Consider the following 8779-nt stretch of genomic DNA (forward strand, 5'->3'; position numbering starts at 1 on the left):
ATATTTTCCGATATACCTGCTTTTTGCATTACTAAATAAAAAAGTGCTACTTTATATCTGCTGTTTCGACGGTTTGGGGCCCCCCCGAAAAAATTCCTGCGTACGTGCCTGACACATAACATATGTTATGTATCTGGAATGAAGTATCTGAATTTTTTTCTTCTTTTAGATGTCTAATTATTTCTAAGACCGTAAGAGAGCATTCCTTAATTAACTTATCATTTTTTTTTTTAGATATTTTTTTTTATTTTCAAGTCCATAAAAGAACAAATTTATTGAACTTTCATCAATTTTTAGTCTTTTTTAGATGTGTAATTATTTATAAGACCATAGGTGAATATTGATGAGAATTCTATTAATTTTTATATAGCAATAAACTTGGAATTACCAGTAATTCGTAAAAATAGGAGGTACTTGTGTCTTATAGCTACCACACTCAAGTTCTGTCGAGAAGTAAAGTTTGGTTAATGCTAATGAAATGAAACAGAATATGATGAAATATTGACCTCTTATCAACAAAATTATGGAAACTGAAACTTAGAAATAGGCGCCCAGAACACTGACGACGACAACGATTCGTAAACCCAAAAATAAATGAAACGAATTGTAGTAAGAAATGGTATCCTAGTTGTGTTTCTGAGTTACTGAAAATTACAAAAATAGACTCCAAAAAAAGTAAAACTCCATTTTTGCACATTGCAAAAATAAATACAAAATTATTGATAATACCTTAATAAATCCATTTTTTTGGAGTTCATTTTTTCTAATTTCCAGTAGCCCTTTACGTAATACCTTAATAGTTAAATTTTTTAGAGTTTATTTTTCTAATTTTAAGTTACCCTTTAAAACAATTACGCTAAATACAAACAAAGCCGTATCAAGAGGGAGGGGGAGTTAGAAAGTTTGACCCCTTCCAAACGTAATAAAAATGTATATAAACAAATTTTTGATGTATTTTTTGGAGTTTTTTTTTAAGTTTGTAAGTTTTGGAATCTCTATAAGTTTTTTGTAAGTTTTTTTTTTTTTAGTTTATAATGCTTCTCAAAGTTTTGAGGAGCCAAATACTGATCAAAAGCTCAAAAAAGAAAATTTCAAGAAATAAAATATGTCAAGTCTCTCGGAGGGTCTTTTGGTTCAATCTTTGGAGAATATTCCCATATTTATCCCCTTGTCCGTAGCACATTAAGACCAGGTCGAGCCTTTTCTTCCGGATTTCTTCTAATTTTTTTTAAAAATTTGTTTTTTTCCATTTTTTTTTATATTTACATTTAGTTTTCACTGTTTTAGTCGAAACTAAACAGTACTCGCCATCTTTCCAAAACTTTGTCAATTAAATTTTGATATTTATTTTTATAATCAGTGAACATTTAAAAAAATTTATGTTCTCCAAAAAAAGTTTTCCATAGAGAAGAAGCAAAAACGTAATAAAATGGATATAAAAAATTTCTCGATGCGTTTAGAATTTTTTTCGTAAACTTTGTAAGTTTTTTCTCAGTTTTTTTTTTTATTGATTTTCAAAATTTAATATTACGTGCTATTTGAACCTCTTAAACATCACAGCTATTTGAACCTCTATAAGTCACCTTTAACTTTTTCTCAATTGCAAACCTCAAAACATCGATAAAATCACTAAAGCAACAGCTTTAAAGTCAATGCAATACATGGTGAAAATTTGGTACTGTTTCGTAACTAATACTTGTTTTTACGTGTCCATTACAACAATCCAATGACAAATAAGTATTTGTCTTTTTCTATTAGAGAATATTTTCTTGACTACATAAAGTGGATATTCTACTTGGCTTTTACCAAGGCCGTAGCCAGGATTTTTTTTTCAGGAAGGAGGCATTTTTTCTGGGAGTTTTTTTTTTAACTTTAAAAACACATCAAAATTCATTTGTATCTACGAGTCGGAACAAAATTTCGCGGGATGGGGGTTTCAAACACCAGCTCCACTAGATAGGGCTTTGGCACCAAACTAGAAACACAGTTAAAAGTAAACTTGCCGACAGGGCTCTGAAGGGGTAAACAATTTTGTATTTTTCATCTCAGCCTTGGCTACGACTCTAGAAGGGAAAGTTAGTCATTGTGAGAAAAGTTTGCATGCTGGATTTTTCCCCCTAGGTCTTCCGTGTGGAGTTCTCTGCTTTCATGCAATGAAAATGGGACTATTTTTTTGACATTCATCGTCGCCTGATACACGCACTGAGTGATAATTGCACTCAATTTTGTTTCTATCCAGACACTAAAATAAATTCAAGCTTGGAAGGGACATAGCAATCAGTCCTCGGAACCATTTTTGCAAGTAGGAATATATAGCGTATTTTGGAAAATAATGTGAACTGGCTTACAAGCATGTTGACTTCCTCGTACACAGTAGAAAATACTTACGTCAAGGTTGTATCCACAATTTTTTTTTTGGGGGGGGGTCTACACACAAAATAAAAAAAATACATCAATTTTTTTAGCACGTTGTTATATTTTAAAAGTCAGAAATTTTTTTAGAGGGGGGCTAGGGTTTCAAACCCCCTAATGCCACCCTGAGTACGGCCTTGCCAATATTCATAGCAAAACAATTAACTTTTAGGAAAGTAACTAACTTTTTATTACTCCTAAATTAAAAGATTTAGTGCTCTTTTTAAGTAATCAAAAAAATTTGAGGGCAACTAGCCCCCTCCCATGCCCCTTTTCCCCCAAACGTTGGTCGATCAAAATCAATCAATCATCGATCATTGTTTAGTATAATTGAAAAGCCCAATATTTGTGCCTTTAGTGGGAACATAGCCCCTCACAGCCTGTGGGGAAAGGGTTTTAAGCTATGAAATTTGCGCAATCCTGGAGTACAGCATTTGGAAGGGATATTTCAGCGAGGACAGAATTGTCCGGAGGGAATCTTACGGAAAGGGTTGTATTTACGTGGGGAACTTTACACGGAAGGTTTACCCGTGGGGGTAAGGAATTTTTCATTGTGTGTCAGCCAGATTTACCTACGTTATTTGACAGTCAGAAATTATATAAAAACAACATGTTTTTTCAACTTTAAGTAAGGAGCAATATTAAAACACAAAACTAACAGAAATTATTCCGTATATATGAAGAAATTACTCCCCTCCTGAATACCTTGTTCTTTATGCTAAAGTTTGACTGTTTGTTCCAATTTTTTAAGAATGACTCCTGACACACAAGGGCCGTTTACTTAGAATAGAAGGGCCGTTTTTCAAAAGTTCGAAGAACTTTAACGTGAAGAAAAAGGTATTGAGGAGGGAGCAACCCCTTAATTTACAGAATAATTATTGTTCGTTTTTGGTTTTAATATTAATCCTTTTCAGTTATTATTACTCTTTTTACATGTTTATTCTTATTCTCATAAAAGAGATTGGTCATAATTTAGTTCTTTGTTTCCTTTTTTGTTTTATTTGTCCGGTATCAAGTGCTTTCATTTCTTTCTTTGGGTGGGCACTTGGATTGTTAGTATGTGTTATATTATTTTGTAATTAAATGAAATAAACTGAACTATTTTTTACTCCCAGTCCTAAGCTGGCTCAAAGAACAACAGAGTTAATAATTGAGATAAAACTTTATTTATAAAAAGCCAACATAATTGGTAAAGACAAAATTTGTAACTAGTTCACGTTTTAAAAATTAGCGAAAACCCAAAATTTATTTGTTATCTGATAGGCTTAAAAACTAACGAATTCCACAGGTAGGCAGTACCGTTCTAGGCCTGAGGGGGAGGGGGCCAGTTTCCTCCATTTTTTCTGACATTTAGAATCAAATTCCTAGAGACTCAATGAAGACAAAAACTATTCTTATGAGGTTTTTTTTATTAGTTCATACCGCTCACATTTGTTTCGTCGGTTCTAGGCGTTCGCCCCTCCTTCCGGCAAATACACCCCCGTAGAACTTACTCCCTGCGTAAAATAGCCTTCTGGAAAGAACCTCCATCAGTGGAAAATAACTCCTACGGAGAATAGCCCCCACCCCCACCAGAAAATACCCCCACCCCTGGAAAATTCCCCGACCCCAAAATATACCCCCGTGGCAAATACATCCCCTTTGAAAGGAAATTATTCCCCAAAATCTTCTCCACCCAAAAATTCCCCCAGATAATCCACCCCCTGCAGAAATTCCCTCGAAAAATGTCCGATGTTTCCCAATAACAAATACTGTCTGTTAGCAATCCGCAAATTAAAAACTCAAAATGGAACTTGGGCTTCCGCAACGGGGTTCTCTGATTGTTTTGTAGCTAGGGAGGATGGATATACCCCAAAAGTACATTTTAATGCCCAAACATCACAGCTCTCATTGAATCATGAGATAAATTCTAAAATAGAGAAGAAGGGAGAGTGGAGGTCCAAAATGATATATAATCCCCAGAAACTTAACCGGGATTTTTGTTTGGGGGATTTTTTTGAGGGGGAGGTGCAAAAGAAACATTAAGGAACACATAAAAATGTGAAATTAATATCTGCTCCCTTGTAATTTCTGGGAATATTTCTGTCCTATGCTGATATTATGGAAGTAATGAGCAACATTAAACACCAAAATTAGCAGAATTTATTCTGTACATGATGGGGACTGCCCCTTCCTCATTCACCTCTTCACCTCATGGTCACAGAAGATTTGGAGGGTGCTTATTAGATCAGAAATTGAGAGTTATAGCTCTTAGTTTCTAAGTCGAAAGTGATTGGAGACCAACTACCCACGGGGGGAGTGTATTTTCCGGGGGATGTGTTTACCGAGGGGGTATTTACCGAGGAGGGGTGGGGGTATTTTCCGTGGGGTGGAGAGTGTATTTTCGGGTGGGAGGGGGTATTTTCAATTAGCATGAAACTTTCATTGTAAAGTGCCTGGACAGACTAACACAGTGTGCATATACACGGGGTGGAACATACCTAAGAAGAGACCCACTTAAAAAAGAACTGGGTTTTATCGATTCATGACCAACAGCTGGATGCAACATACTGCGCATATACAGTGGTTGAAACATATCTAAGAGGAGACCTACTTAAAAAGGACTAAATTGTATTGATTTGTGACAGACCGAAATAGGCCGAACCTGGTTTTTTTTTGACCAGCATGAAATTTTCATTGTAAACAGGATGGACCAGCAGCTGGACGCAACATACTGTGCATATGCATTGGGCAAAACATATATAAGAGGAGACCTACTTAAAAAGAACTGGGTTGTATCAATTCGTGGAAGGACGAAATAGGCCGAACCTTACTTTTTTCGATCAGTATAAAAATTTCATTGTAAATAGGCTGGAATAAGAGAATTTTAGTGAAGACGGCTCATTTTGAGAGAAAAATCTGTTTGTACTGATTCGTAGCGTAAAAAGTAACTTCTTCATTGTTGTTCCACTTGAATGTTCCAGGGTATATAAATAGGGCCAAAGAAACTTCCAGTAAGACAAAAAAATTCAATAGACCCGTTTCAGGGGTCCCTACCCTCCCCCTAAAACAAAAAGTTTAGTCCCCTTGGCCAAGGCAATGATTCTTAAGTTTCAAGCCAACAAGAAAATTGGCCATTTTTGGGCCAAAATTTGGAGGGGGCTTGTACTCCCAAACTAAAATTTTTCTCTAGTATTAGGGTTCACTTAGCCAGTTATTTTCGATTTTATGTTCCAAGCCGTTCAGAAAATAGAGAATTTGCCTACCCTATGGGTCCCATGTTCAAGCAAACCAATATTTTTTTTAAATATATCTTCCTCGTGAATCGAAATTCCCTTCGCCCAAGGACTTTCAGCCCTTACCCGTTGAGCAAGTCAAAAGAAAACTCTTGCCCTAGGTTTTGGGCACCAATCCCCTAATTATTTAGCACATGAGGGCTCTCTTGGCGCTGAAACTCACAGGTGTAAATTTTAAATTGCTGTCAGAACACATGGAGGGAGTGAAATTTTATTTAGTTTTTTATTGGGTCTAACTGACCCACTGATATAAGGATGTAAGTCTTAAGCCAACTATAAGATGGTTCTTGCTTTTTTTGTGGAGAAATCTCTCATGGCCCTTAGACCGTTTTGGGACTTTATTTTATGCATGAGCCGCTCCCCCAAATTGTTTTTTTTTACATTCCTATCCTCTCCTCCCTGGGCCTTCCGGTTGCAAGTTTCAAACTGACAACGAAAAACAAGCTTTAGCCGGTCCTGGAACCCCATGAAACCTTTCTGCCTCCTAACAGTTCGAACTATTTTTGCTGACCAGATGTTTGTGCCCAAGAAACTTTTAGATCATTTTCCAGACACATGTTTGGAGGGTGGCTGAGTACTAACTAAACCAAAATCTTCTTTCAAAAACTTTTTTGAGTCCTACTTTTTGGGACTGTACGTTCAAAATGTTAATTTTGTATATTAGGTTCCTTGGGAACATACAGCTGTAACTTTCAAATTGATCTAGGATTACATATTTTTCGCAAAATTTTAAGTCCATGGAAAAAGTTTTTAACGGAAAAGTTTCGGGATTGGTATATGGGGCCCAGGCCCCTAACTAAAAACACTAATGTTTTCCTCGTTTTGGATCCCAGTTTTTGGGGTTGCAATACTTCTTATGAATTTTCTCTTGTGCATAGAGGCCCCCAAAGACATTCGGCAGGCCAATCAGAAAATAGGTTTTGCCATGTTTAGTGTTCCATTTTTTATGGAGGTCAATGCCCCTGACAAAAATGCTACTGTATATTAGGGTTCTCCTGGGATAAACACACACGGTGTTGACCCATTATCTACTTTTTTGGATTTTTCCGTCGTGTTTCGATCCTCTTTGCCTAAAAAATTAGGAGTATAAGTTTGATTCAACTGTAAACAATTTTTGCCTCTGTTTGAGTCAGTAGCGTCAGTTGAAGAAGTCAAGGGGAATGTCCCTCTCACCCTAGATTCCCCCTAAGTTTTGAAAAACACCTTTTAGGCAGTATTTCTTATAGAAAAATACTTTTCTGGGCTTATTCATTAAAAAAAAAGTAGAAAAAATGACGGTACTTGTGTCTTATAGCCACCACACCCAAGTTCTTCCGAGAAGCGAAGTTTAATTACGGCAACGAAATAAAACAAAACACGATGAAAATATATTACTACATCAACAAAAATATCGAAACTACAACCTAGAAATATGTGCCCAGAACGCAGAAATGTCATTAAGAATCGCATTGAAATGAGTTTTGTCTTCTCCAGTTACTGCCATCCACCACAAGTACTGTGCTAGATATGATCTTAAATGATGTGGTGATGTTAGGAATTTATCCCCCCCCCCAACAGAAAAATCATGAGCTATTTCTGCTGATTTGGCTCTCATTTTCTGGGGGGGGGGGATTTGGTGAAATTGCCCAAGTAATTACGGCTCAAAGTTTTAAACTGATCAGGGAAAAATGATTTTTAGCCCATTTCTAAGCGCCTTAATCCCGCCCTCAAAACTCAGATATTCCTAACAGTTGCGGCAAATCACACACCCAAGATCAAACATACCCACTTTTTCCCTCTCAAAACCTGTTTGTGAAGAATCGGCAATTTACATTACATACGGTCCTTGTACTAGGAGCTTTAGGTGTCATGCAATCCCCATAGGCATATTTATAAGACCTTTTGACTATTCTGAACAAAATTTCTATTCCAAATTTTAATCGAATAATTTGCAGTACAATAAGAGAGGAGAAGACAACAAAAAATGGTATGAGAGGGAGGGTGGTTGTTCGTCAATCACGATCAACCCTTAAAAAAGCCTTGATATATTTCCCCATCAAATGAACCCCTTCCAAATTTCTATAACCGCCCTTTCTATACGAAGTGAATGGGTAAAAAGAAAGAAACACGCTTTGAAAGCCCATGACTATTTACAAAACCAGCAATGGACAGTTATATCTGCTGACCTTGATACATAGTTACTTTTACTAGTTACTAAAAAATAGAGCATCAAAAAATATTTAAACAATAAAATGGTGGACGAAGGTACGTGTAAACTTGTGGATGTACACAAAATGGAGGTGGGGACGGCTTCAGCAATAGAAAAGACCGAAGAATACTTAAACTTTAATTTATACGGACAAAAATTCTCCTTTACATGCGCCCAAAATTCTACAGTAGGAATAGTTAGAAAATTACCGCACAAAAACACACCTGGTTTAACACTTTGATTTAATTGAATTGAATTTTGTGCTAAAATTCAGAATTCAAATATATATATATATAAATATATATATATATATATATATATATATATATATATATATATATATATATATATATATATATATATATATATATATATATATATATATATATATATATATAAATAGCCACGAAGACCAAACTGCCTTTTCATAACAAACAAATACAAAATAGAAACAATAGGGAAAATCTTTATAAGACAGTGGAAATCAGTTCTGTGAATATTTCGGCCCTATGTCCAAGGGTCGTCTTCAGCACAATACTAGACCAAGAGAGAAAATATGTATATATAAATAAACTTACTTTAAATTGTGAGAAATAAAACTAAATAATGTTTTCTAAAAACTTTTTAAAAAACAGCCCTAGCATCCTTACTTCAACGAAGTTCAACCAGGACTGACAAAAAAAATGAAGCGAGATTATAAATTCATTCAAACTAAAGATAACAAAGTGATTAAGTGCAACTTCTCAGAGCCAACCTTGCTTTTTTAGCAGCCTGTCTCAGAGGCCTTTTCGTAGCTGGTTCAATACTACTATAAATCAGTTTAGTAAAATATTTTGTTATATCATTTTTAATTAACTTTGAGTATAAAGAATTTAGTGAGTATTCCCCCAAGTCCCTGTTAAAT

At 35.4% G+C, this 8779-nt stretch overlaps 1 long non-coding RNA gene across 1 annotated transcript in view; it reads right to left on the minus strand.

Annotated features, from left to right (window-relative positions):
- The window catches only part of LOC136035640 (uncharacterized), a 46265-nt gene extending 37727 nt beyond the window's left edge, over positions 1 to 8538 (minus strand). Inside the window, exon 1 of the long non-coding RNA XR_010619489.1 lies at positions 8454 to 8538. This is a non-coding gene — a long non-coding RNA (uncharacterized LOC136035640). The remainder of the gene's footprint in view (positions 1 to 8453) is intronic.
- Positions 8539 to 8779: the final 241 nt, after the last annotated feature.

The sequence above is a fragment of the Artemia franciscana genome, chromosome 14 (assembly GCF_032884065.1).
Source record: "Artemia franciscana chromosome 14, ASM3288406v1, whole genome shotgun sequence".
NCBI classification, from domain to species: Eukaryota; Metazoa; Arthropoda; class Branchiopoda; order Anostraca; family Artemiidae; genus Artemia; species Artemia franciscana.